This window comes from Psammomys obesus, unplaced genomic scaffold, assembly GCF_907164565.1.
Source record: "Psammomys obesus unplaced genomic scaffold, mPsaObe1.curated_primary_1811, whole genome shotgun sequence".
Classification (NCBI taxonomy): domain Eukaryota; kingdom Metazoa; phylum Chordata; class Mammalia; order Rodentia; family Muridae; genus Psammomys; species Psammomys obesus.
The window spans coordinates 6029005-6056739 of NW_026596134.1; positions in this window are offsets into that span (position 1 = coordinate 6029005).

Here is a 27735-nt window from a genome sequence, read left to right on the forward strand (position 1 = left end):
TCACACAGGAACACACACCTACAAGCTGATGATCTTCCCATGGCCGCCAGCTCTGCAACTTAAAAGTGTTCCTTCAAACAGCAAGCAGAAAGTTCAAAAAAAAAAATTCTCTTTCTTTCCTAGTGCAAGGAGACTGTTTCACACGCGGTCTAAACCTAACAATTTAGCCAACTTTTCCTTTGTAGTAATTACGCGGTGATCAATGTCTGCTTCTGGAGGAGAACCTACTAAATACACGTTCCGTCTAAAATTGTTGTTTTTATTGTTATAAACCAGGACGAGCGAGGTGCCGTTTCATATTTAGCAACGTGTAATTTACCTCTTGTACATCTTTCTTTAAACGTGTGGTTTCCCTGTCTCAAGGTAGAGCGCGGCAAACAATGAATTATTGTCATTATCTTTTAATCAAGCACAGATCTGCCAACAATGGCGGTCATTATGCCCTAATGGGGAAATAACCAGCCAATTCTACAGTGGTCATTACGGCAGCAAAAATTTAATAATGTTCTCACTTTTTGTTTCCCCCTTCCCCTTCTTATTTTCAATACCAATTAAAACTGTTTGCAAGTGTTTCTTTGTATGTCGTCTGAATCCCAGTTAGCAAAATGATGATTTAGTAAATGGGATCTGGCAGCAATGAGGAACTGTAGGCTTTGAAACCGTGAGCCAGTTCAGGGGCGCAAAGGCTTTCCGTCTGCTGGGAGCACGTGTTCCTGCCCAGGAGAGAAGCAAGGAGGTGGGAGAGGGAGGAGGGAGACAACAATGAACAAGCAACCAGTAGGAAAAGTCAGTGGCTGTCACACATGGATGTGACCTCATGACGTATTCTGACAGCCATTTGCCAATGAGGAACATGAGGCTTGAGGCCTTGGAAACTATACTTCCTTTTATACTATACTATAACAGCTTCCTTGCTTTTGGACACCGACAACACACAAGGAACTCTGCAGCTGCGTCGTTCTTAGATGTGTGGTTCTCCCCAAGCATTAACAACCACTCCCTTGACTGGGGTCCCTGGGTGTCAGGAGCCATTCTATCTAACAAAAGGGTGCCTGCTGCCTGTTGACCCACTAGCCAGGGGCTCTTTTCCACTGGATTTGTCTGACTTAAGTCATAGACTCTTAGATCAAGAGTCAGCCAACTATGACCTAGAGTCCAAGTGATTTCTGGCTCCACTTTCTGGAAGGATTTACAGAAATATAACTGAGCTGCTGTTAACAAAAGCTCAGAATGCACCACTAAGTTGAAGCTTCTCAGCGAGCGACAAGTGATTGTTACAAGGAGGTCATTATACTGAGGACACACATAGCAGTAAACCATTATCAGTTAGCCTGACTAGTTTTTACAACTATCTAAGAGGCCGCTCAAGGTTCTATCTGGCTATAACTGTGTAGTAGGGTATTCTATTCCCAGTTTAGTTTAACCTACCATCTTCTCAACTTGGGGCCCTCTGGAACACAATAGTCCTATAGCCCTTAGAGATAAAACTGTGTATCCTGATCCACAGCCCTGACAAGCCTACCAAACACCCCACAGGGGCCATCTTAGAGTGTATCTGCAGGCTGTGTTTATAAGTGAGCTTCCTAAGGGACCCGTGTTCCCCCTGCCTGCTCTACACTCATACTCATTCAAGTCTATATGGGGCTCAAAAGCCACAAGTGTGTCACCATGTCTACTGATGTCAGGGTCTGGGGTTGTGCATTCCACCTGAGAGCACTTCCTTTGTTTCTGAGATTTTGAATATCCCATCTCTTTCTTTTCTCTCCCTGAATTCTGTTTTAAGACTAGGCATCTGGTACAAAAAGCCTGGGCGATAAAATCTGTGGTCACTGTGCTGGGCTCTCTGGAGAGAAGGCTCTCTTCACACTATTGAGACCCAAAGATGAGCCAACCTCATCACAGACTTCTCTCCTCCTTGGGGTATGCTCCCTCGCTGGCCTGTTTTCATGGACTGCTGAGGACTCAGCAACCCTAGGTTTTCAGCGTAGCTAATGACAAGTGAACCCTATAACCCTGGTCAAAGCCAAGAAGCTGAGAATTGGGGCTGACATTTTAAGTCAGCGCAGGGATCAGTCAAAGTGGGGTTCTCTGTGCAGTTGGATAAAATGATGTGAGTGTGAAGCCATGCAAGAGAAAAGATGCTTTCTTACTCTGCTGTGTCTTCAGGGTCTTTAAAAATGCCTGACAGCAGCTATACATATGCTCATAGACACTGCCTGCCTGAAAAAAGGGGCAGATGAAATAAATGAATGATGCTTGGAAATTACCTAGTGTGATGGATACTAATCATGGAAGTCACTGGTTTCTGGGAAAATCCTGAAAGCCAGGGACACAAGAAAAGTGTACACCCACTTACTTCTGGGGCACACAATGTTAGAGTTTGGTGGAGTCCCCTGAAGGAGAAAAAGTCCAGGGGTCCAAAATAGCCTCTTTAACGTTCTTTACCATGCAGCCAAAGAAAGCCTAACTCACAGAGCTCACCAGTCAGCCAAGGTCACAGGATACATGGGAGCACCCGCTGGGCATTCATCCTGCTCCTGTTTCGCTTCCCAGTCTCCTCACTATATACTTCCCTCCTTCACCTTCTCCACAGTCAAAGCTGGTAATCTACCCTTCAGTTTGGTCCCGTGGTGGAATATCTCATTCAACTTACATTAAAAATTCCGATGTTAATTTTTCTAATATCCCCATTAATAACGTCTGTTTTAGCGATCAGTTGGTTGCCCAGTGTTAAAATGTCTTTGAAACAGAAAATGAATGCAAATAATTAAAAGGGAAAAAAACCTAGGGAAAGCTATCCATTTGTCAGGTTTAGCATAAAAAATGTCTTGAAATGCAGTGTTTGGGATAATAAAATATATGAAGTTTTTTTAATAAATGAATTCTAATAATAATCATGTCAGCTCATGCAAGCCCCATCATTCTTTCTGGAGGCACCATGATAAATCTTGCATGCGCACAAAGAGTTCCACGGGGGTCACAAGCTACACTGAGCAAGCACTGAGGAAACTAATGACTGAGAGTCGGCCTCTGACCTCAAGAGGGGCCCAGTTTAATGAGGAAATGGGGAACTACAGCTGTCAATGAAGCATGCTCAGTGCAGGAGCTGGAACGTGCAAGACCAGACTTGGGGCTCTGTACACCTCACATGACACAGAGCCCCCATGCGAGACAGGCAAGGCTCTCGGCTTTGTGAGTAGCAGCAGTGGCTGGAACTGACAGCGTCACAGAGGTGGCTATGACAGGGCCGGGGGCCTGAGCGGGGCGGGTCTCCAGAGAATCCCCAAACCTGCATCTATATTCCATAAGAGAGGCTGTGAGACTGGGAGCTGAGTCGAATAGGGGCCCTCTTTGGAAAAGAGCTGAGGAGGAGAGAGCAGAGGCAGAGGAGGGACAAACCCAAGGATGAGGAGCATGAGAGAAGAAAGCAAGGGGGAAGAGACAGAATTGTGAGGCGGGAAGAAAGTCACAGTCAGCCCGAGCCACGATTTTGACCTGGACTGCAAGATGGCAGGGTGTAGCAGTGACGGTTCCTGCCTGAGTTCCGGATGTAGCCACCCAACCCAGGCTTCCCCTCATGGACACACTTTTCCCTCCAAACCAAAATCTGGATGAAAATCTCTAAAGCGCATCAATAACAAGGGTTTACTCTTTGGTTTGGATTTGGAGTTTGGGAGATAAGAGCTCTCTATGTATTCCGGGCTGACTTTGAACATAGAATTCTCCTGCCTCAACTCCAAAGTGCTGGGATTACAAGGGAGCACCACCACACCCAGCTCATTTTTTATTGTTAAAATATTAATATATATCTTATTACAGTTTATTTTGAACTGAGATCCTTGATATTAAAGTTTTTAAATGAACTCACCTCAACTGAGAAAAAATATCAGGAAGATAGATAGCCCCATTTTAATGAAAATCTCCCATTACCTGTGAATCCAGCCAGTACTGACGGGGACAAGACGGTTAAAACTTAGCGTGAAAGATCAAGATGCATTTTTAATATTCTAATACAGTGTCTTCAATTATAATGCATGCAAATTTATATTTTAAACCAAGTAAAACTGACAGTGTCTTCATGGGTAAACATGAGCTCCTAGACCAAGGGAAGCTTTGGGGAGCCAGAGGTTGACAGGGTCCACAGGCGCAGCCCCTTCTGAGCCAGTGGTGTTACCACTTGGCTGCCTCATGTCTCACATCTGCACTCTGTGATCACCTTCCGTGCTGAGGAGAGGCATCTGACAGGACCCGAGGACAAACCTGTTTGCCATGATTGGCATGTGGTGGATGGAGGCCAGGGATGCCACGGAATAAGGAGGAGACGGCTCAGAGCTGGGCTGTGAGTGAAGACTCATCTCAGCTGAGAGCTGAGGAGTCCTTGAGTGAACGCTCTTGCTTGAGTACTTATCTGAATGTGACCTTTATGGGGGGAAGTCATTGCTCCGGATATTACGTGTGATTCACGAGATCCACTGAACGCACAGGGTCCCCCTGTGAATGGGATGGGGTTCACTGAGACCCCATCCCCATCTCTCCTGATGGGCTCCACTGGCCCGTGCTGCTAACACACTACGGCTGCTCCTTCGCTCGTGCGCTGCCCCCACACGCCCAGGCCTGCCTCAGCCACAGCTCCACTGTAAAACCCTCATCACACCCCCGAGCACATGTACATGCAATCACACATTCTCTCACACACTCATGCTCAGACATGCAACACTTAAACACACGCCAAGTACACACAAGTGAATGCACGCTTACCCCACTCACACAGACATATTCTCTCACACTCAGCATGCACACACTCACATGGGCGTATACACATTTACATGTGTGGACACCTGGCACACACATGCAGACACACACAAATTCATGTACATGCTGAGATGATGCTCATACTTGCCTGTACTGGAGCAGAGGGCACACTGAGAAAAAACGCATGTACACACACACACACACACACACACACGCCTGACTGCTCCTCTGGATCCCTCATCCTGTCACCTGCTCTTTCTCATTCTCTGTGAGGCCTTTCCTTGGCAGTCTGGGCAGCTGTCCCTCCTCTGAGCCCTGCTCATCTAGACCAGTGGTCGGTGTTTCTCACCCTTCCTAATGCTATAACTATTTCCTCATAGTGTGCTGTCCCCAACCATACAACTGTTTCCATTGCTGCCTCATAACTGTGATTTCGCTATGGTTATGAATCCTAACGTAAGTATCTGATATGCCACCCCCCACCCCCCAGAGAGGCCACGACCCACAGGTTGAGAACTGCTGATCTAGGACCTATCACAAAGCCATCTTCCAGGTGACACTGTCTGTGTCCCACTCCAAGCTCCGAGCTCTGGGGAGCAAGCCATGTCTGCAAGACAGTTTGTGGGAAACAGGCAATTTGAGAACTCAGTGGAGCGACGGTAGGCACAGGGTCCTGGCGGAGTGCACAGGACTCTGTGCACTCTTCTGCAGGAAGATGGCCATGACTGGGCAAGCTTATTCCGCAGGCGAAAGGCTGGTTACTGCAGGGGAAGGTGCTCAGAAACCCTTCTGTGCAGAATCCTCCAATGGGCCACTGTTCTGGGTGTGTTGACTTTTCACAGCTTTGGCATCTGTGCTCTGTCACATCCTCATAGCCAATGTGTGACCTTCATCAGAAGCCTTCGGTCCTTGTGCCTTTTTTTTCTGCCTGGCTTGGAGGACAGCATGACATAAACAGGTATCTGTCTGCAATCCCAGGCCACCCCCTCCATCCCAGAGATTAATCTGTCACTGTGCTCTGACCCCAGGAGCAGGTTTGGGTTCAGCAGGAAGCCACCTTCGGGCTGAAAACATTTAAACTCTCTCCCCCTTCCCTCATCTTCCCTCACCCTCACATTTGCATGGAGCAAGTGAAGCTTTTAGTCTCGGTGGTTGAGGCAAATGCATTTAAAAGATGAACATTTTAGTTAATGTTCTAAGAAGATTTCCAAAAGCAGTTTTGATTGTGGACTATTAGCATTAATTAATTTCCAGACGGGGACCAGCCGTTCTCTTGGGGGAATGCATATTTTAATCAAATTCTCCCTGCTGCTCTGTGCTTTGTGAAGTTAGTGCAGTGTTCCTTGTCCTCCCGTCCCCTTCATTTAACTTGGTGCAAGTCTCAGGCCAAAGCTAGCAAGCACAGGCTTCAGGGGCGGGATCGAGCCTGACCACTGGCCAGAGTCATATTGGCAGGAAGAGCTCCTTGGAGCCCAATGGCTCTTCTTGAAACCAAACTACCTGCTTCCACTCAGAGCCTGGAAAGGGGTTGTGAACACACTTAGTGACTTAGCCATCTCTAGCCCGAGAACAATGAGATATGAATACAAGGGAACAAATGCCAGTTCTTGTTGAAAAGTTCAATGCTGTGACAAATGGAATAACTTGAAGATGAGAAGGTAAACTCGGTGTTTACCTAGGGCTTGCCACAGCAAACATCCTAAGGAAATGTATGTGGTAATCTTTGTTGGTGGACGTGATTTTTATTCCTGATCTCTGTAAGAAATGGTTCAGAAAACCTTAGTCACCTTTGTCCTTAGAATGGATGCTGACCTGTGGCCGCTAACACTCGTGAGAGTGGACTCATCGCTTTTTAGGTGATCAGATGGTGACTTCCTTGTTTTCTTCCCCAGGAACTATACACATGTATGTGGCCAGAGATACATATGCACTCTGGCACAGGAGAATGAGAACCAAGTACCAAATTACAAATCAGTCCCCACTCAGAACACCCAGTGGAGGTTTTTTGTTTGTTTGTTGGTTGGTTGGTTTGTTTTTGATGTCTCAAGACAGGGTTTGTCTGTGTCTGTTTGGCTGTCCTGGGCTGGCTTTGTAGACCAGGCCGGCCTCGAACTCACAGAGAACCGCCTGCCTCTACCTCCCCGAGCACTGGGATTAAATGTGTGCACCATCACACCCAGCTCACCCAATGTAGTTTTCACACATGGAGTAAATGAGTAATTCCCAAGGAGGAAGTTCAGTGACCCATCCTTCTCCTGCTCTGGTGAGGACCTAGGGTATTCTGCAATGGTTTGCTCACAAAGAATTGCACCGGAGTCGTTTGGGGCAGTGCACAAGTGTATTTTCTCTCCCCCTTCACAAGGAAAGCAGGCCACACCTCCTGCTGATCTATGTCACTCACTCCTCTACAGCTCGGTATCAGAGTGTGAGGAAGTTCAAGTCGTTGAAGTGGATTCACCAGTACCCTCTGCCCGGTCAAGAGACAAAAGCGTGAAGAGGAAAGTGCAGGATGGAAAAAGGTAAGGCCCAAGCAAATCAACACCAACACCGAGCAGGAGGAGGAGGTGCCCATAATCGCCTCACCGGCGGCTCTACATGCTTCCTGGCCAGGCTCTGCTGTCAGAGACTCTGATTCATTCCCCAAATCCATTATTTAACAGCTCACTTTAGAGAGAGGGAGACAGGAAGAGAAGCCAAACTGTCTCCCAGGCTTGATTTCAGATTGTTAGCAAATTTGGCTCTTGGAGAGGTTGGGTGCCCAGAAACTAAAATCCTTCTGTACTTTCTACATGCGCACACACACACACACACACACACACACACACCACGGCTAACGGTGCTGTTTACAAACAAAAGCACTTCCCAAAACCACCAATGAAAGAGGGTATGCCTCATGGTTTGGGTGACTCTAGGTTCATCTCCGGCATTACCATGGAGTAGAGGCACCTTTTCAATTCCCTCTAAGAAGGACATCCACACAAGCTGTTCCTTTCAAAGCTCAGGCAGGAAAAAAAAAATGTCTTCAGTGTGATGTTCTTGTATGTTGTCTTGGCTGGGCTAAGATGCTAGGATGTCTGGCCATTATTTTGGGTGCCTCTGTGCAGTTGCTGAGTCAGAGGAGGTTTCTGCTTCAGCCAGAGTGAAGCAAACAGACTTCCTTCCACAATGAGGCTTAACAGGAGCTAAGCAGCACAAGGCCCTGATGCTTCAAAGTAAGAAGGGAGCCTGCCCATCATGATGCCCGAACACCTCCTTCAGCTCCTCCTGAACCCCATGCCTGTAGATGCTGGGCCTTCACTTCTAGTCTTCAGAGCTCTTTGTTTTTAAGGAATCCTCCCTCTGTTTCTATGTATCCAGTTCTTTGCATTTCCTAGAGAACTAGGACTGCCTGACTGGGAGAGCCCACCCAGCATCCAAGATAACCTCAATTGTTCCTGTAGTACTATCTTGCTGAGCAGCCAATGCACAGTGGAGGCTGGAGAACCAAAACAGTCCAGTGTGTCACCGAGGAGCTGTGAGTCTGCAGAGAAGGTAGACAGGAAAAGGACCCAACAAAAGGACATGTGTGATACAGGACAGAGATGGGATTCTAAGAACCAGGACCCTTAGAAAAGAGATCAGAAACCCAACCCAGGAGCAAAAGGTGGCAGAAGGCAGAGACAAGGGTAGATGTGTCTAGATTGTGACAAGCTTTGTGGTAGAGCTTTGTGGGCATGTCTTTCTTGCTGGAAAACAGACAAGGAAGAGGAAGAGCATGAAACTGAAGAAATAAAGCTGGAGTGCCTGGGTCCTCATGGGCACTTAGTGCAGTTAGGTAATGACCAGCCCCCTCGTGCCTAAGGTGTGTCTCTCAGAGTTTGCCTGCTGTAGCCATGGACCCAAGATCTCAGCACATGACTTCATTTGGAAACAGTGCCTTTAAAGAGGTGGTTAAAATCAAATAAGGTCTCATGAGAGGATGTCATCTCATGCTCTTCATGTTCCTATAAAAGGCACTATGAGGGATGAGATGCTCCCAGAGGGAAGGTCATGTGTGGGCACAGAGAGATGGTGATATAAGAGCATGTATGTATGGACATAACAAGATGGTGATACAGACAAGCGAGGAAGAGAGGCTGCAAGAGAAACTAGGCTTCCATGATCCAGACCTGGGGAAAAAACAGATTTCAGTTGTTTGAGCTTCTGTCCCATGGTATGAGCAACCAGGTGACTATGGTGCATTCTTTATAGCTATCTCATCACTCATGTTATGCTCTCTGAGCATCTGTTTTGTGCCATGTCTCTTTGGAGCACAAATAAGGGAGACTGGAAAGATGTTTGCTTCTAGGAACTTGTTCTGGTAGGGAAGAAAATTTAAACTAGCAGCATGGTGACTTCTGATGGCGATAATGGCTCAGAATTAAGAAGAAGAATGTGGTGATAAAGGAGCTCAGGGGATCTAGACTTAGATCTCAAGCTACAATCAATGAAAGCATTCTGAAGGGAGGCATGAGATTAGAGACCTAGGAGATACACACAGGGAAAAGATAGATGTCTAGGTGCTAGATATATGTCTAGGCCTCAAGGTGTGGGTGACCTCACTGTACCAGGCTGTTGGAAGTCAAGTAAGCCAAAAGAGAGGAACCTTTCATAAGCCATTTTCCAGAAGAAGAATGCTGGGCTCCTCACATGTGGACAAGCACATGATGCTTTTTTAGAACTAATAAAATAAAGTCACATTTAAGAATTATCTTTAAAACAGAGAATAAAAGCCCCCAAACCTGGCACAATATAATCATTTTATGTAGTCTACAATGGTTCGTGCTGTCTGTGTGGTGTTTGTTTGTTTGTTTGTTTTTTATGTTTCTGTCTGTTGAGTCTGGTGTTGTGCTTCCCATCTCTGTCCAGTTCCTAATTCAAATCAGCCATGATGGGAAAGTTTGCAACAAGAAACTCAACAAATGCTACACTCTGAGACTTTTTTTCTGAAAGGCAATTTTTAAACATCAACCATTACACCAACAATATAGGCTCATTCACAGGGGAAATATGTTAGTTTAACTAATATAAAAAGAGAGACACCCACCCAGAGTTCATAACTATAAGTAGGTTTTAAAAATGTACTAGACAGCATTGATAAAAATAGACATTATAACTTATACCAAGTAATCACGACTGATCTTAAGAAACTGGAATCATTACTTAAAGAAATGATATCTTCCAGATTCAGCTTCAGCAATATCCAGTGAAGACACATTGTCTAAACTTTGCATTATGATTAAACCAATTACATGTCTTGTCCTATGTAATTACTTCTTCTATTAACAAGAATGCTACGTCCTCTCCATTCCTATGAATGTTGGATAAGGGAATACAGTAGTCTCTACCTCAAGGAGCTAGAGCCATTGACCATTCTCTCTATATTCTTGAGCTTCAGAGCTACAACTTGACCGGGTGAGATTCTAGTTATACAGAGGCAGCTGAAGAAACACTCCTCTTCCTGCATAATAAACGGTTGTGTTCTCTGTTGCAGGAATTGACAGTGGTGGGGGTAATGGCGACGGTAATACAAGCGATGGTGAAGGAGTGTTGACAATGGTGAGAGCAGGCAGCAGTGGTAGTAAGTGATAGTGCTTCTGTGGTGGTGACGATGATGATGATAAAGGTGTTGGTGACAATGATGGCTGGCGGTGGTGGTCATAATGGCGGTGATGCTGAATTGATGATGGTTTTCACTGTCGGTGCTGTGGTGGTGATGACGGTGGTGATAATGGAAGTATTTGTAGTAACTGATGGTGTTCCTGTGGTGGTGGAGAGAATGACGGCGGTTGCTTTTTACCTTTTTGTCACTGTGATAAAACACAATGACCAAGGTAACTATAAATTTAAGCAGTTTATTTGGCGTGTTTTTCAGAGGGTTAGAGTCCATGGAGGGGCAGCAAATAAACAGCTGAGATCCCACATCTGTATCCACAGTCATGAGACAGAGAAGAGGGAAGACTGGGAATCGTACACGAGTCTTTTGAAACTTCAAAGCCCGTCCTGAGGGATACACCCCTCCAAGAAGGCCACACTTTCTATTCCTTTCCCAACAGTTCCGCTAAGAACCAAATATTTAAATATATGAGACTATAGAGACCATTCTCATTCAGATCACCACAGTGGCCGTGACCCTTGTGGTGATGATGGTGATGGTGGCGGCGGTGATCATGCCGGTGGTGATGGTGGTGGCCGTATATCAAGGGAGTGTGGCAAATCCGAGTAACTCAAAGTGCTGAGCATCCCTGGGAGACTACCATATGCCGATAAGATATGCCCTCATGGTCAATTCAAAATCACACTCATATTAGCCTTCAGGGATAGTTTTCCCATACAGCTCTCTTTTAATAGTAGTTTGAAAGCTTCTTGACATATGCACAATGAATGGCCGAAGGCCAGTGTGTCACAATGCGCCATCAATAGTGAAAATACCTGAGAATACGGCACTGGATGCTGATGTCAACCAACAGGCTAGTGACAGGTTCAGGCCCATGTGCTCTCGGCTGTCCTGAGCTCATCATACATCTGAACCTTGAGCTGCGCTTCTATTTTTCCAGTTCATGCTCCCTCCTTTGCTCCCTTTTTAGAAAACCACAAGCCAAGGTCAGAGTGAGGCGGTATAGAGTCAGGACACCTGGCTGGGGTCTTTTCTCTAGGCCTCTATTTCCTTCTTTACGAAGAAGATAATCAACTCAAAATCTCCAACAAACTCGTCAGTTCTAACAAACTGGCTTAAACAGGGGACCTCCCCTCCCAAATCTCAGATGGCGAGCACACTTCCCACAATCAGTTTGTGCTTTCTTTCCCCCCCTAAAATTCCTGTAAACACATTGCCATTATCCAATTGTTACTTGATATTTTCATAAACACCATAGTTATTCACACAAAGCAGTATACTCCTTGAGGTAAATCAAGATTTGATTAATGAGCCCTAATTATTAGATACTCTGTTTTCTTGTTTCCTCTGGAGCATTGGTTCTCAACCTTCCGAATAATGCAGCCCTTTAATACAATTCCTCACGTCATGCTGACCCTCAACCATAAAGTTACTTTTGTTGCTACTTCCTAAATGAACTGTTGCTACTTCATAACTGAACTACAGTTTGGCTATAGTTATGAATCATAATGTAAATATCTGTGTTTTCAGATGGTCTTAGGCGAACCCTGTGAAAAGCTTCATTCAACCCACAGCTTGAGAACCACTGCTCTAGGGGGAAGTCAGCTGACTCAAAACTAAATATTTCCCTAAAAGTGTTCTCATCCCAACACTTACAGAGAGAAGTCTTCCAGTTCCATGTTTATTTAATCAGACCCTCCTGGTTATAGCTGGCTGGTTCTCAGGGGCAAACACCTGTGTTTAGGTGCATCAAACTGTTGCTCTTTAAATGGGGATCCTAAGGTGCACTGATCCTTCAGCCAATCAGGTGGGCACAGTGAAAGATGAAGTAACACTCACTGCAGCACCATTTAAACACCCTTGAAATCATAGTGCTAGAGAACCCAGCTTCTACAAGATCTCTTTAAGTGTATTGTAGAGATGGACGGATTACTTAATACAAAAGGAATCTAATGTGCGAAGCAAACAGTGAAGTAGCAATTTGATTACCCTTCTAAGTCTTCTTTGTTTTTTGTTTTTGTTTGTTTTGTTTGTTTGTTTTTGAGACAGGGTTTCTCTGTGTAGTCTTGGCTGTCTTGGATTTGCTTTGTAGACCAGTCTGGCCTCGAACTCAGAGATCCTCCTGCTTCTGCCTCCCTGAGCTCTGGGACAGGCAAGTGCCCCTGTACCCAGCTTCTCTGCTAAGTTTGATAAGTGAAATTAGAATGAAACTTCTTTAGTTTGAGTCTTAGGATCTTCATTACTATCCTAGAGGTAAAGCTTAATGTCCACCCATCCCCCCCCACACACACACACAGGAGAAGCAATGAATAAAGTGTGTCTTTCACTTTATCAGTGGCCCTTCAATAGGAGTCTTTGTTCTCACCAAATCCACCAATTGCCTCCATACCTCCTACCTTACAACAGTGGTTCTCAACTTGTGGATCTCGACCATTTAGCAGTGAACCCTTTCACAGGGTTGCGAAGACCATCAGAAAACACAGACATTTACATTATGATTCATAAAAGCAGAAAATTACAGTTATGAAGTAGCAACAAAAATACTTTTATGATTGGGGTCATGCCAAATGAGCAACTGTATTAAAGGGTCATAGCATTAGGAGCGTTGAGAACCTCTAGCTATAGAGCGTGCTCTGTCTTTCCCTTCCTGATTCCTAGGGAGTTGCTATGCATTTCCTGTCTCATTGTCACCAACAGACATCTAGAAAGATCCTCAAATCTCCCTGGTGTCTAAGCTCCTCAGACTTCAGTGAGCCCCAGAGAGGTGTTCATGTCCTGTCTCCTTAGACTCTCACCACCCAGCAGAGGTTAGCAATGCTTGGGATGGATGACCATTGGTTAGTAGATTCCTGCCTTCATTGTGCTGGAATGGAGCGGGGCTGTGGGCACAACGAGGATGCATCTCATCCCTGTCCCACACGCTGACTGGAAGCTGGGTGTCCCCAGCAGAACTGACTGCTGGGAGTAGGATAGATAAATGCCATTCTCCGGGATACCTGTTTATCTGACAGAAGCAAAGCAAAGTTGGCTACAGGATTTGGCTCTGTGTTGTGAGATAGAGGCAGCCTTTGATGGGAAATAAAAGCCACATCAAATGGGTCTTTGTGACTGCGTCTGAATACTTGGGCTTAATATTCATACCTTAAAGTTTGTAGACTGGTCAGAACATCGCTGTGTGCTTTAGAAGAGTCTTCTTTTTAATATAAAATGGAGAATATTTTATTCCCTCATGAACAGGTATGTGTGTGACACACCATGGACACCCTGGTAAGAAGGAGCCATGGAAAGCACACGTCTAAAATTTCCCAGAAGCCATACTATTTGGCTCAGTCCCTTACACAGAGAAATGAAGGAGGCATGTTTAGGAAGTGAGGAAGGGACCAATAAACTTCCTAGCATCTTTAGAATCAGAAGGAAGAGAAGCTGGGGGGGGGGTAAATGATATAAAACATTTAACATCATGTCTGAATGCAAAAGGAGACTGAGCAGGATCCCACACCTCCCCAGCTCCATCCCCGGAAACTCAGGCGTCTTCGGCTCTGGGAAGGCTTCAAATGACATGGCTGGCATCTCTAAAGCCCCATCCTGTCACCTGGTATGGAGGAGGAAGCTGGGGAGCAGCTTGTCTCCCTGCATGTGTGTGTGTATCATCCCAGGCCTGTGCCTTGAAGATAGAATCTCATGAGTCCACACAGGAAATCTTCCAAAGCTTGACATGACTGCACAAGTGGCACATTCGGAAGCATAAGAGGTCAGCTCATCCGCCAAAAGGGCTGGCATTTTCCAAGAAGGATACAATTACCCTGGGAACCCCAGGGAGTGGGAGGATGAGGGAAGGCAACACTCGGCTTCCTGCACAAGGGGTATTTCCGGGCTGTAGCAGTAACATGAAGACCTTTGGCTTGCACCCATTCCTGCTGCGTGGAAGATGTGTCCTCAGAGGGGTGTGAGCAAGAGTGCAGTGCTTGCTCTCAAGCCTTCCATGGTGGGTAGCAATGCCCTGCCCTACAGTGGGCCTGAAGAAGCCATGCCCACAATAAGGCCAGCTGGCTGGGCCCACAAACAGTTGAGGAAGTTTAGAGGAGGTAAGCACGGGAAATGAAGCTGACAGCCTTTGACAGGGTGCAAGAGGTTCTCGGGCTCAGAGAACAGCACTTAGCATAGCACTTACCGTAAGTGTGGAGGTGTGCCATCACTGAGTCCCTTAGTGTCCTTGTTCTCTCTCCTGATGTTGTGATAAAAGACTCAGATGTGAGCAACTTAGGGAAGGAAAGTATATCTTAGCTTACAGCTCCAGGTTAGAGTCCATCACTGAAGATAAACTGAGGCAGCAGAAGCTTGAAGCAGTGAGTTGGGAGCAGAGAATGGGTGAATGCGTGAATGTCTGCGTTCAGCCAGCTCTATACTTTTTATACATTTGAAGACCTAAACCAAAAAATGGTGCCACCCATTCCTAGGCTTGGTCTCCCCACCTCAAGTAATACAATCAAGACACATCTTCGCAGGCATGCCCACAGGCCAACCTGGTCTAAACAGCCCCTCTGTTTCTGGGACCCTTCCCAGAAACTATAGAGTCTGTCACACTGACAGTTGTCACTAACTACCACCAGGAGACTGGAAGGGATGCCGCGTTCATCATGAAGATCCCTGCTAGCTGAGTTTCAGGAGAATCTTGTGACTAGTTTTTAGACGGGGGAAGCCTTGCCTCAAAAACAGGCATGACATGTGCTCTCGGAGGTGGATCAACAGGGCAAAAAGGCAGAGAACACTGTGTCCCTGCTATCACCAGTGAGCAAACTCACATGTGCCTATGTGGGCACAGGACATCCGTAGAGAGCAGTGAGCGACAGAGAGATCCCCAACTGAGAAACGAGAAGTGTTATATTAAGGGAGGTAACCCAGGCTCAGAACGGCACCGGCGTCGCTTCTCAATGTCTAGATGTGCATATCGATATGGGAGTGAGGGAAGCTGGGAGCCAGAAAACCAGAAAAGGGCCCATGAGAGGGGAGCAATGACTCTCAGCCAAAACTACCCTATATTTAAATCTCTGTGAAAGTTATTTACTCTGCATTTAAAACCTAAAGCGTCATGATTGGTTGGATTGGCATCTGAAGGCTGATGAGGAATCTTAAACTCCTGGCTGGGTTTGCTCGCAGACACATCTCCTCTTCCAGTTAGAGACGGTACTGAAAATGCTGTGATTCTCTAGATCATTATTTGTTTGTTTCCTGTGTCTATACATTTAGCAGTTTGCACCAAGTTCCTTTTTATTTTAATATATTTCATCTTTTATTAGTTTTTAGCCTGTAACATTAAGTCTTCCAACAAAAATAATGTATTTTTAAAAGATTAACCATTTTTAGAAAGGCAAGAAGATGCCAGGGCAAAAACCAACTGTAAACTCTAACAGGTGTATATGTATTGTTTTGTTAATCAATCGCTCAAATCGTCGATGCTGATTCTGTGTGTGTGTGTGTGTGTGCATTTCTGCATGTATGTGTACCTGTGTGCTGTGCTCTCACTAGACTCCATCCACAAGTTCAGAGAGAACAGAGCTTAATGAGCATGAGAAGAGTAATGGGAGGAATATCAGACCTCATTCTTTGGTACCAGGGAGAGTAGGAATGAACTGTGTTCTTCCAAATTCTTGTGCTGAGGTCCATCCTGCTCCCTGCATGCACTGTATCTTAGTAAGGAGATAATTTAGGTTAAATGAGATTGTGAACATAGACTCCAAAGCACATATGATCAATGTCCAGTCCTCTTAATAGATGCCAGAGATCAACCTTTGTCTTTGCATACAGAGACAAGCCCACAATCCAGGAAGATGACCTGACCAGAAACCAGGCATGACAGTTCTGTGATTCTGGGCTTTCCAGCCTTCAGATGTGGAAGTAGCAAGGGTCTGTCTATAAGCTTCTCCATGCCCACCCCCAGACCATGGTCCTGATTAAAGCCCTGATATAACTAAAACAAGGGTGGAAGAGGAGGACAGGAAGGTATAGAAGGCTGAAGGAATTATGGCAACAAATTAAAGGCTTATGGGAAAGTTGTGTGGTCAAGGAAGCAGCAGTGAAGACTTCAGTCAGAGGCAGCCTGCTCACTGGGGTGACGTGGAGCACACAGGACGACTCTGGAAACAGCTGGTGCGAGATAGCCTATTGCTCGCTGTATCTCATCAGGCAGCCAAGGTATGTTTGCCCAGAGTCCTGCTTCCTACAGCATCCGCCTGGTACCCTGTCTCCCCATTCCCAGAGGCTGATGGGTTTCAGGTGGTCTCCTGGGCGCTGTACCAGTTGTGTCAGTACACCTAGTCTATGTGGTCCTTCAGGGATCTTTTTCCAAAGGCCAATCAAGGCGTTGATTCTGTGAGGCCTCCATGCTTCCTTAGGAGGGGTTCTTTCCTCTCAGTATTTGTGTGACATGTGATGGGTGCTGATCACAGTCCCAAGCTTAAGACTTCTTGTCTCAAGTTTACACGTCCCTCAAAGGCATCCAGGAGCTTCATTTAATTTTCCTTTGGGTAACCAGGTGCTAGCCTGGTCTCTGTCATAAGAAAAATAATCATTGGCATTTATTGAATAACGAGGAAGTAAAGGGAGGTGAGGCAGAAGAAGGGAACGGGGAGATAGAAGCTTAAATCAGGCTCTTTACCCTCTAAAATCATTCGGTTGAAATTATTTCCAAAATCTGACGTCATGATATAAAAAATCAAGGAGAGGAGTGTGCTTTATGAAGCATTAAAAAGGCTATACTGAATGATCACTTTTTTATTTTTTTCATCACTGCATCTATTCAGAAATTCCTTTCTACTCTAACTTATCATTTCGAAAAGGAAGGTGAGATGGTTAAATGAAAAGTGACTTAATTAGAAATAGAATGGGCCTGTGTGGTAGCTCAAAGGTTCTTGCGATACAAGCGTGAAGACCTGAGCTTGATCTCTGGAACCCACAGTAGAAGAAAGACACCAGCTCCTACCTCTGAACTCTACCCATGTGCTGTGGATACATCCACACTCGCTCTTACACTTAGACACACAGACACAATAATGACATAATAAATAATAATAATGAGTAGGAGGTAGAGATGTGGACTGGATTTAGCTGGGTGACCTCAACCATCTTCCCGACCTTTCATATGACTTACCCTCCTATAGAATGGGAGAATGAGACTTCTGATCTTCACAGAAGTGTTGGCTGTGAAAGTGTTTTACAAATGCCAAAAGGATACTCCAGCATCTTTTCCCTTGAATTTAGTGGTAAAGAGATGGAAACCACACAGAGTCATGACCAGGGCTTTCCTGGGTAAGTCACTGAGGACTCCTGTACTCAAAGTGGGGTGGCGGTGAGGTGCAGCAAGACTCTGAGAAGTCGAGTGGGACAATATGGGTGTTTGGGTGCATGACTTGGTCTAAGTCATAGAGGGAGAAGCACTTCTGGTGAAAACAAGGCTGGCACAGACAGGGTGCTCAATGCTGTCTCCCATTCACTTGATTTCCCAACAAGCAGAACCGCCTTAGCAGATTCCAACCCCTATGCTATCCCATCGTGGGCCAGAGAATGTTTTTTTCCTCACCAATTCCAGCAGCCATATTCCATAGGCAGAAACCTTATCAAGTGTACTCTGTCTGGTCCACTCACTGTCAGAACCAGTCCTTATATATCTGGGTAGCATATGCTGCCTTATGTCCCTCTGGTCTCCATATTCTAGCTGCAGCAAAGACAAATTGGCATCTTATAATGTCCCTTCCACTTGAGTCCCTCCCCAACCAACAAGAACAAAACTGAGTTCTGCCTGTTCATCTGAGATGATTCTAGACTGATATAGCACATCAACCCGCCACAACAGTTTCTATTTCTGAGATGTGCTTTATTCCAATCCTTTAGATTGGCACTGTCTTTGAAATCTTGGGCTCCAGTCTCTGCGGAGCAATGTAGACTGCATATGTCCCCAGAGGCGGCCAGGCTCACTCCAGAACTTCACAAAGAACTCTTCCTATTCTGCTGTGGAGCTCAGTAGGTAACAGTTTCTGAATCTTTCCACTTCGGATTTGATTTGGGCATCTTTTCCATTCTTCAGTAAATTAATTCTACCAGAATGAGAAGGAAAATGTCACCCCAAGCCCAGACAAATGTCAGAAGAAGCCAAAAGCATAGAAAAGAATCTAAGGTAAAGAGGTAAAGATCCAGTGTCTCTACCTGGAAGTCAGGTGACAGAAAGTGCCATAAGGAAGAGGCTCTGTGGTTTTGTTCTGCTGTGCTCCTGGCCAGCTCTGGCCTCTTGGATAGAAAGGTGACATCAGAGGTGAGAAACATTCTTGCTTTCCTGAGAAGCAATATCAAGGGAGGGAGCCTCTCCAGCTCTTAGGCTCTCCAGAGGATAAAGACATGGCACCTTCATCAGGAAGCTGTTGTGACAGAAGCCTTCCCTTCAAGAACATGCCCTAATGCAGGGATTCAGGGAGAGTTCTGAAGTGGGTGACTCTGTGACTCATTCCTCTGTCCCGGTCTTTCCACCTCCTACCCTCCCATCCTCCTACCCATTCTTTCTCCTCCCCAGGCCCTGAGCAAGCAGCAGCTCACTTCTCTAATCTGCTCCTTTTATGAGGCCTTTAATTTTCTTGTCTTCACTTTTCTGAGAATGAGTGGTTCTCCCCACATTCATGAACTCTTGTGTGGCACCCATGCATTGGGCTGAGTACCGTGGAATTTATCATTTGAACTGGAAACACACTGCAGAGAAACTGGTGTCACCAAAGACTGTCGAGGACAAACCAGGATTAGCTGTGACAAAAACTCAATATGTAGCTTGAGTGGAAGCACATGTGTCATGTGCTGTTGGCTCCGAATGCCTGGATTCAGTCAGTCTAGAATTCCATATCAGTAAACCCATTCTTCTTTCTTTACCTCTGTCCCCTCCTGTCTGATTAGCTACAGACATCCTCACTGTAGAGAAGAGGGCTGATCCATCACCCCCAAGCCAGGCTTCCACTCCTCTAGAGTGAAATATCCTTCAATGAACACTGATTGTCTCGACTCACAGACATGAGCATCAGTCAGGAAAGGGAATGTTTTGTTTGGAGTCTGAACTGTGTATCTGTAGAATGAAGAACTTGAAAGATGTGTAAGAGTAAGTATGCAACTTAAATAAGTTTTGAAAGGTGACTCTGGGAAAAGAAAAGCGACCGGTCCATACATATTCTTTGGAATTCAAAGAAGCCTGCCTGTCCTGCATTCCACCCTTTATAGAGATTGGGCATCTTGCCCAGGGTTGATGATGCATGATCTCAAGTCTGTCCAACTTGAGGCCTTCACGGAACTTGTGTGTGTGTGTGTGTGTGTGTGTGTGTGTGAGAGAGAGAGAGAGAGAGAGAGAGATACTGCTTAATCTAGATCAGTAGACATAATTAGTCCTCAATCAAGGCTGACTCTGTCTTTAATCATCAGAAAAGCAACCCAGAGTAGGACTAGAGAGATGGCTCAGTTGATTAAAAAAAAAAAAAGCATCCTGAACAGCCTGGGGACATGGATTTGACCCCCAGAATGTACCTGGGAAGAACAGCTCGGGGGCTTGTAATCTCAGTAGTGGGGAGGCAGAGCCAGGCAGAACCCAGCCAAATCTAGCCAACTGATGGGCTCCAGGTTCAGTGAGAGATCTTGTATCAAAAGATAAGGTAGAGAGCAACTGAAGAGAGCATTTAATAACCAGTGTTGATCTCTGGACTCGACACATGTAGGGAAACATGCACTTCACTAACATATACAAAGCACACACACACACAGTAACCCAGATTAGCTTCGACAAGGAGTGTGAGGAGGGGGTGTAATCTCTGGGTCACATGACCCAGCTGTGGGTTGTTCAGAGGTAGAGAAGGCACCAAAGATACATCGGTAGCGTGTCTCTGTCCCCGATTCTCCTGCACTCCATCCTTACCCTCAGTTTCTCTCCATGTGGCTGAAACAAGGCCACCACCAACAGCCCTGGCTCGGACACCCTCAGCTCCTTCCTTCATATTTACCTACCCAATGAGCAACCCTTAATCAACTTCATCGTAGAAGAAGTGAGAAACAGGCTCAGACTGGGCCAGTCAGAGTCACATGTCCACAAACCACTAGTGGGTTGGGTGAGGATATGAGGGTTTGTGATTGGTCCAACTTCAGTCCAGTGTCCATTCTAGCCAATCACTGTGGCTGAAATTACAGGATCCCGGAAGAAAGCAGCGATTCTAACAGACTTAAAGAAGAGATAAACAGAACTTGCAGGATGTCTAATATCCCTTCTTCATGAAATTATCTCCCAAGTGGTGATTGTAAAGTAGGACCATTTTATAAGCAGTGTTCTCATGACACATGCTTTGTAACTCTGAATTATTGCTTTGTTTTCTTTAAAGCAGTTACTACACTCCAACTTCAGCAAGGGCAGTTGGTCCAGCTTTTGCTTTGCCACACATCCTAAACTGTACACTTGGTCTCCACTCTTTTGTTTTCTCAAGGAGACTTTGGGTCCATGTCTAACAATTCAGAACCTAGAGATAGGGCAACAGTCATTTGACATGACAGTGTGGTACTTTGAACAAGAATGGCCCCTATAGGTTCATATATTTAAATGCTTAGTCATCAGGGAGTGGAATTGCTTGAAGGATTAGGTGTGGCTTTGTTGGAGGAAGTGTGTCATTCGAGGTGGCTTTTGAGGTTTCAAAAGCCCAGGCCAAGCCCAGTGGCCATCTCTGTCTGCTGTCTGTGGATCCAGATGTAGAAATTTCAGCTCCTTCTCCAGTACCATGTCTGCCTGCACATTTCCTTCCTCCCTACCATGATGAAAATGGACTGAACTTCTTAAACTGCAAGCAAGTGCCAATTAAATGCTTTCTTTCATAAGAGTTGCTGTGGTGATAGTCTCTCTTCACAGCAATAGAACACTAAGACAGCAGCTATGGTAGAAACCCTGGCTAGGGCTTTAAGCAGTATAAGCAAAAGTTCTTAGGATTTTTTTTTTATTTTTTTCCCACCTCCTGGAAATCATTTCTGCTTCGCTCCTGATCTCCTTTACCTAGCTCAGCCTATCTAGTATTTATTGCCTCGGAGGCAGAGGACACTAAGGCGAAAATAAACTATGCTGTTTGCACTGTTCTCACTTCTTTCTTCCAAAAGCCAGATCCCTAGAGACACAACGTGCTAGGGATAAGGGAAAGAGTGTTGGAGATGTTGCAAGTTTTTCCTCCTTGCCTCCTTTCCTCAGCCCAAGGAAGGTGCCAGGCAGAGAAGAAGACACTCACTGGAGAATTCGAACAAAGAGCACTGTGGCAAGCATCCCCACATGGGATTTTTGAATCTTTGGCTAGAGACAACACAAAGACCATCTCCTACATGGAGCCCGAGGGATGAGGTGTAACTGACTTCCAAGGCTGGCCCACAGCTTCTGGCAGGACCATGGTCAGCCTAACCTCTCAAGCTCCGTACACTTGCCTGGTCTCAGAACCCTCAGACTATATGGACCAGACTAGAAAGCCAAACTCCCAGAGCATAGCCAAACCTGAAAAGGCAGCAAGCTGAACTCTATGCTGCTTGAGGCTAACTTAGCCAGAGGAGACATTAACTGACATAAACTCTGGTTCATTCCCATGTGAACGCATAGAGTATGTTTTGTGTTTTTCACCCTGAATTCAGTCCATGCTGCATCCTACCGGGCTGAGGTAGAAAACTTGACCATGAACATGGTTACACTTCCTACTTACTGCCTCCTGGTTGCTGCAGATGCGGAGATGGGTGTTATGGACACTGCATATTCTACCAACAAGGTGAAGTTAAGGTCTCCTGAAACTTTGTGAAGACCTAAATGTGATTCCCTCTTCAAGATACTCTCGTTTACTTACAATCCATTAACTATTATCAAACTAAGAGAAAACTTGTTGACCTCTTCATGGGAAACAACTCTCCACCCGGAGGTTGAAAGCCAAGACTGCAACCCTTCATCCTGAATCCCCAACATCCGTGCTTTGCTTGGAGCCCAGTAGAGGACACTGGACCCTGCAGCTTCTTGCCATGTTAGCAGTAAGGTTGTTACCCAGACTTTCCTCTCCACCCTCCACTGCTCCTCTCTGAGTTCTTACCACAGCTGAGGCTTCCCAGCTGATAGGGCAATGAGTCTTAAGTCCTACCTCCCATGGTTCACTTAGGTTCTCTGGGTCTCTACTCAGCCACCACCTGCCAAGCGTTAATTTGGGTGCCAGGGACCCACAAAAATCCTGCAGGGCTATCAGGGCTCTCACCTGAAGCTCAACCATTGCATGTGACTATTCAGGGATACTGGCAGAATTGAGTCTCACGCATCTGAAAAAAGGAGGCTCCTTGTTTTCTCTGTTGCTGTCAATAAGAAAACCCACTCAGGTTGGAGAAAATACTCTTGTATCTCTGCCATGAGTCCATGAGGCCTGCCCATAGCCAAGTTTCAAGGTGGCTCTGCTTTCTTCAAGGCCGTTACTGTCTGTTGCTGTTGGGGCTTCTCAGTCAGATCAGGACATCTGGGATGCTCACTTTCCCTCTTCAGACTCAAAGACAACCAGTGAGACACTTCAGTAGTGTCTGTAGCATCTTTTCGGTTATAACACAATTCAGACAGTCCCCGAGCTGACCCTAATGGCTTGATGCACAGCTCTCCTACTCTGTGGTAGGGTAAAAGCAACACGCCGTCAGTAGATGCTGCATTGTCCGTGGGCGTGTGTGTGTGTGTGTGTGTGTGTGTGTGTGTATCATGCCTGTTTGTGTGGTCGTAGACATGTGGGAGCAAGTGTGTACACGTGTGTGAATGCCTGGGGTTGTTGTTTGGTATCTGCCTCAGTTGCTTCATTTACAGAGGGAAGGTTCCCCCAATGTGGCTAGCCAGCTTGCCTAGGGGATAATCTGTCTCTGCCATCTGAGCACTGGAATTACAGGGGGGCTGCCAACTTGCCCAGCTTTTATACAGGTGCCAGGATGCACAAGTACTTGAACCATCAAGCCATTCTGAATTTTGAACTTGATCTCTTCAGACTAATCATACATGGTGCAATCTTCCATCATGACACCCAACTCTAAGGTGATGTTATGTCCCTAGCCATCTTAAGATGAGCTCAGTTGAGTTATAAGATGAGCATGGTAAATACAGTATGACTGAAAATATTTTCCTATGTTGACAGGTTGACCAGAATGTGACTCCACTGTAAACCAGGGAACATCTGCATAATCAAAGGAGTTCCATCCTGCACCTTCAGCAATCTTGTCAGTAGTCTTGTCACTGAATGAGAGGTGCTACAGAGAGATTAAGCATCAAGGGAGGGAAGCCTGGGGATGGGGGCCATCTTTGACTTCAGCTTCTTACTATGCCTCACTCCTTTGGTCTACAGAATGACTCAGTGAGGCAAGGGGAATACTTAATTCCAGTTAAAAATATGTTAAGGAATCAGCAGGTTTAGGGTTCCACTCAGTTCTACGTATGTCGCTGGATACCAATCACTCATGTACCAGACATGAGGGAGTTGGGTCAATACTAAACTCTTGACCACCAGGGTATAATAACCAGCTACATAAAAATGAGAGTCAACCTCAACTCATCTCCACACAATCAACTCCATTGGACAAAAACCTACGGAAGGAAAAGATGTCTATTCCTGTTAGCCTTCATTTTACATGTGTAAACTGGGAAGGTTCAGATGATGGTCTTCCCAAAGTCACCAGTGTCACAACTTCTGAACCCAGAGCACTCTACCTCCACGAATCGTAACAGTGATCGATACAATATCTGGCTTTCAACAAGAAGATTCTTGCCTTTTAAAAGATACCAAGAGAACTGAAAGGGGGGAGGGTGCTCTGTCTTAACCATTTGGACTACTGTAGAGAATGCTATATACTGGGTCACTTAAAAAAAGATAAAGAAAAGAAAACAGAAATTTATATCTCATAGTCACGGAGGCTAAAAGATCCAAGATCAAGTAGACAGGTCACATGTCTGGTAAAGGTCTCCTGCTGTGCCCTCTTGTGGTAGAAGGATCAGGCAGTCTTATAAGGAAGGACATTCATCCCATTCCTAATGTTTCTGGTAGCATGACTTCATCGCTTCCTAAGGATTCCATCTCCTAATGCTATTGTGTGGGTTAGGAGTTCAACACAGGGAATGTCGGGAGACACAGACTTGTAGGCCATCGTAGAGAGCATCATCCCTCTAGGACTGGTAACCATATGGTGTTGGGGATGGGGATAGGGCTGCCTCTTTACTTATCAGTAGGATCTCCAGAGTGGAAGCAAGCCGGAAAACAGAGCAAAGTACATGCAATGGTTTGGAGGCTTCCAGCTCAGAGGATAGGTACCCATTCTTTACACTGTGTCTCACTTTAAGATTTCCTGATTCCTCTAATTGTCTCCTTATTGCCCTAAAAGTTAGGTTGAGTACTTAGTAGGACATGCCACTTGCGGAGAGATACAGTGAGAAACAAGCACTTCTTTCCAAGGAAGTCATAGACTACTCCTGTGCCCTGCTCTCACTACCTCACCTTCTGGGGACCCCTTGAGTACATCTGGAGTTGTGTTTGGTTGATTTGTCTGTGAGTCTGACCTCACTGATAGGCCTAAGGTAGAAACCAGAGATATAGATGCATATTTCAATGCATTGGCGCAGCATTTGTGTTGAGACCCAGCCAGAGCGTCTGATTAACGCCCCACTTACCCACACATTGAAAATCTTACATCATAAAGTTAGTATCTCAAGAAATGGTAAGGCCTTTGGAAGGTAATGAAGTCTTGAAGATGGAGTCTTAGTGAGTGAAATTCAGACCCTGATATCCTATTTAGTTTTAAGTGTCAACTTGACACAGTTCAGAGTCAGCTGATAAGGGAATCTCAGTTGAATGATTGCCCAGATCAGATTGGCCTATGGGCATGTCTGTGGGAAATTGTCATGACTGCTGATTGACATAGGAGGGCCTAGCCCACTGTGGGCATCACTATCTCCTCCAGGTGGTAGCTCTGGGTTATACACAAGAGCTAGCCCAAGTACCAGCCTGCAAGGGAGTGAGCTAGCGAAAAACATTCTGTCGGGATTTTTATTTCAAGTTCTTGCCTGGAGTTCCTGCCCTAGCTTCCCTCAGTGACAGAATGTAACCCATAAACTGAAATTAACCCTTTCTCCTCCCTAAGTTTCTTTTGGGCAGAATGTCCTATCACAGTGACAGAATGAAACTTGAACACCATATAAGACAGCATAAGCCAGGCATATTGGTGCATGCCTATAATTCCAGCACTCAGCCTGCTGAGCCAGGAGGATCATGAGTTTGAAACCGGCCTAGGCTACATAGAAAGAGCCTGTCTCAAACAAATAAACAAGCAAACAAACAACAAAAATACAAGATGTCTCTGCTCTCCGCCATGAAAGGGCACAATGACAGCCTTTTAGGAGGCAGGAAGTAGTTCTCACCAGATATGATAACACCTTGACTCTCAACACCCAGGTCTCTGTGCAAGAAATGTCTGTTGTCTAAGCCACCTACTCTACGGCATGTTATAGCAGTCTGGAAATATGGAGATGCATCTCAAACGACAATAGTGCTAAGGTCACAACATTCTGCTGGGTCTGCCCACACAGCTGCTTTGCCGCATCACCTTGTCAGGGAGAAATGTTACTGTCAGTGTTGGGTCTTTGCCTCGTTGACATATGCCTATGGATATTCGCCATCTTAAAATCAAATCCAGCATCCTTGGATAAGTACTTCTGGAGACTGAGCCACTCATTCAGTTGTGAAGACTGGAAACAAATTCCATGGCCAAAAAGAGAACATACCTGCAGTGAAAGAGTACAGAGGTTTGGTCATGTGGGGACAAACATTTGTCAAGTTGCCATGGGCAGTCCTGTTGGCTCAGCATGAGTCACAGTGTCCTCGCCAGGGTGATGGCTGGAATGATTAATCTGCCCTGTTGGGGCCTGGCCTCTCCAGGCTCTGTTCCCATCTGGGTCCCACCCTAGTCCTATCAGAGGACTCAGACAGCCTGTGGAGGGTGGAGATGGGCCCAGGACACAGCCTGTTCATGGTCTGGCTCACTCAAAGTGACAAAGCTTAACAAAACAAGAAACAGACGAGGTGCCCTGGGGAAGAGAAGCTCCACTGAGGCTCTCCTTAGTGGCAACCTGCGTGGGCAAGTCTGACCTGAGAGTTGGCAGAGCCTCTACCCTTGGGCCATCTGCCTGAGACAGCGAGCATACCAGGCTGCCTTCCTACTGGGCCTCAGCAGCATTCCCACAGTCTGTGGAGGGCTACCCAGGCTCAGCCTAACCCTCTCCCAAGTCTGCCTCTGTGACCTCACTATGGCACAAGTGTGCAACTGTCACAGGGAGGTCCACACAACCTGACAGGGGTGCTATTGGAAGGAACCATCCCCCTGGGACCTTATCTTGGCAAACAGTGACTTCATAGGACACAAAAAAGCAAACCATGACCTCCTTTATTCAGGATGAGTCTTGACACTAGCACTTTTACCGGCTTATAGACTATGCTAGTAAACAGAACAGACGTGTTTCCTATGGTCTTGGAACTTATAGTCTGAGATCCAGTCATCACTAATCCTATGAATTACTGATATTTACCAAAGGCTCGAAGGGCTTTGTTTTGTTCTGTTCTCAGTCATTTCATTTAAGTGTTAGAAAATGTTTCCAAAATGAACAGTGTTATCCTGTATGACTAACAAGGAAAGAGGGGGATTAGGGACATCAAGAGACTGCCCAGACACGGCCATCAGGAAAGTGGGGACCTGGACCTAGGCCTGCAGTTTCGTCCCTCAAGACCTGCTTCCCTTTCTGATGATAAGCCATTCTTCCAGGTGGAGTCAGTTTCTTTTGTGATGGTGGCAGAGAGGAGGCTAGCTGGGAACCAGGAGGCCATGCTATGTGTTATGTGTTCCTTCATATGTCATTCTCTTATGCAGGCCCAGGAACTATACACTCCTTCTGTGCCATATGCTGCCTTATGGTAGCTGTTAGGATGGACCATTGGGGTACCACAGTCTCTTTGAGAGATGACTTGTGCATAAGTACTTGAGACACAAGGTCATGGTGGTGTCTATATGGAGAGATGCAGATAAAGTCATCCAGGTGTTCAGATAGGATGGGGACACATGTTGCCATCAACGCTGGCCTAGTGAGTGGTCCCTAAATCTGAGAGGATCTAGTTATCAAGACATTGAATGCAGTGTCCAACCTCCCAAACTCTCAGTAGCTTATTCTGAAGATGGAGAAACAAGGGCCATGGCTTTTAGGGCAATCAAGATACCTGCCCCCAGAGCACCTGTTTTCACCAGGGTCAGTTTTGCTCTGAGAACACTTCCGT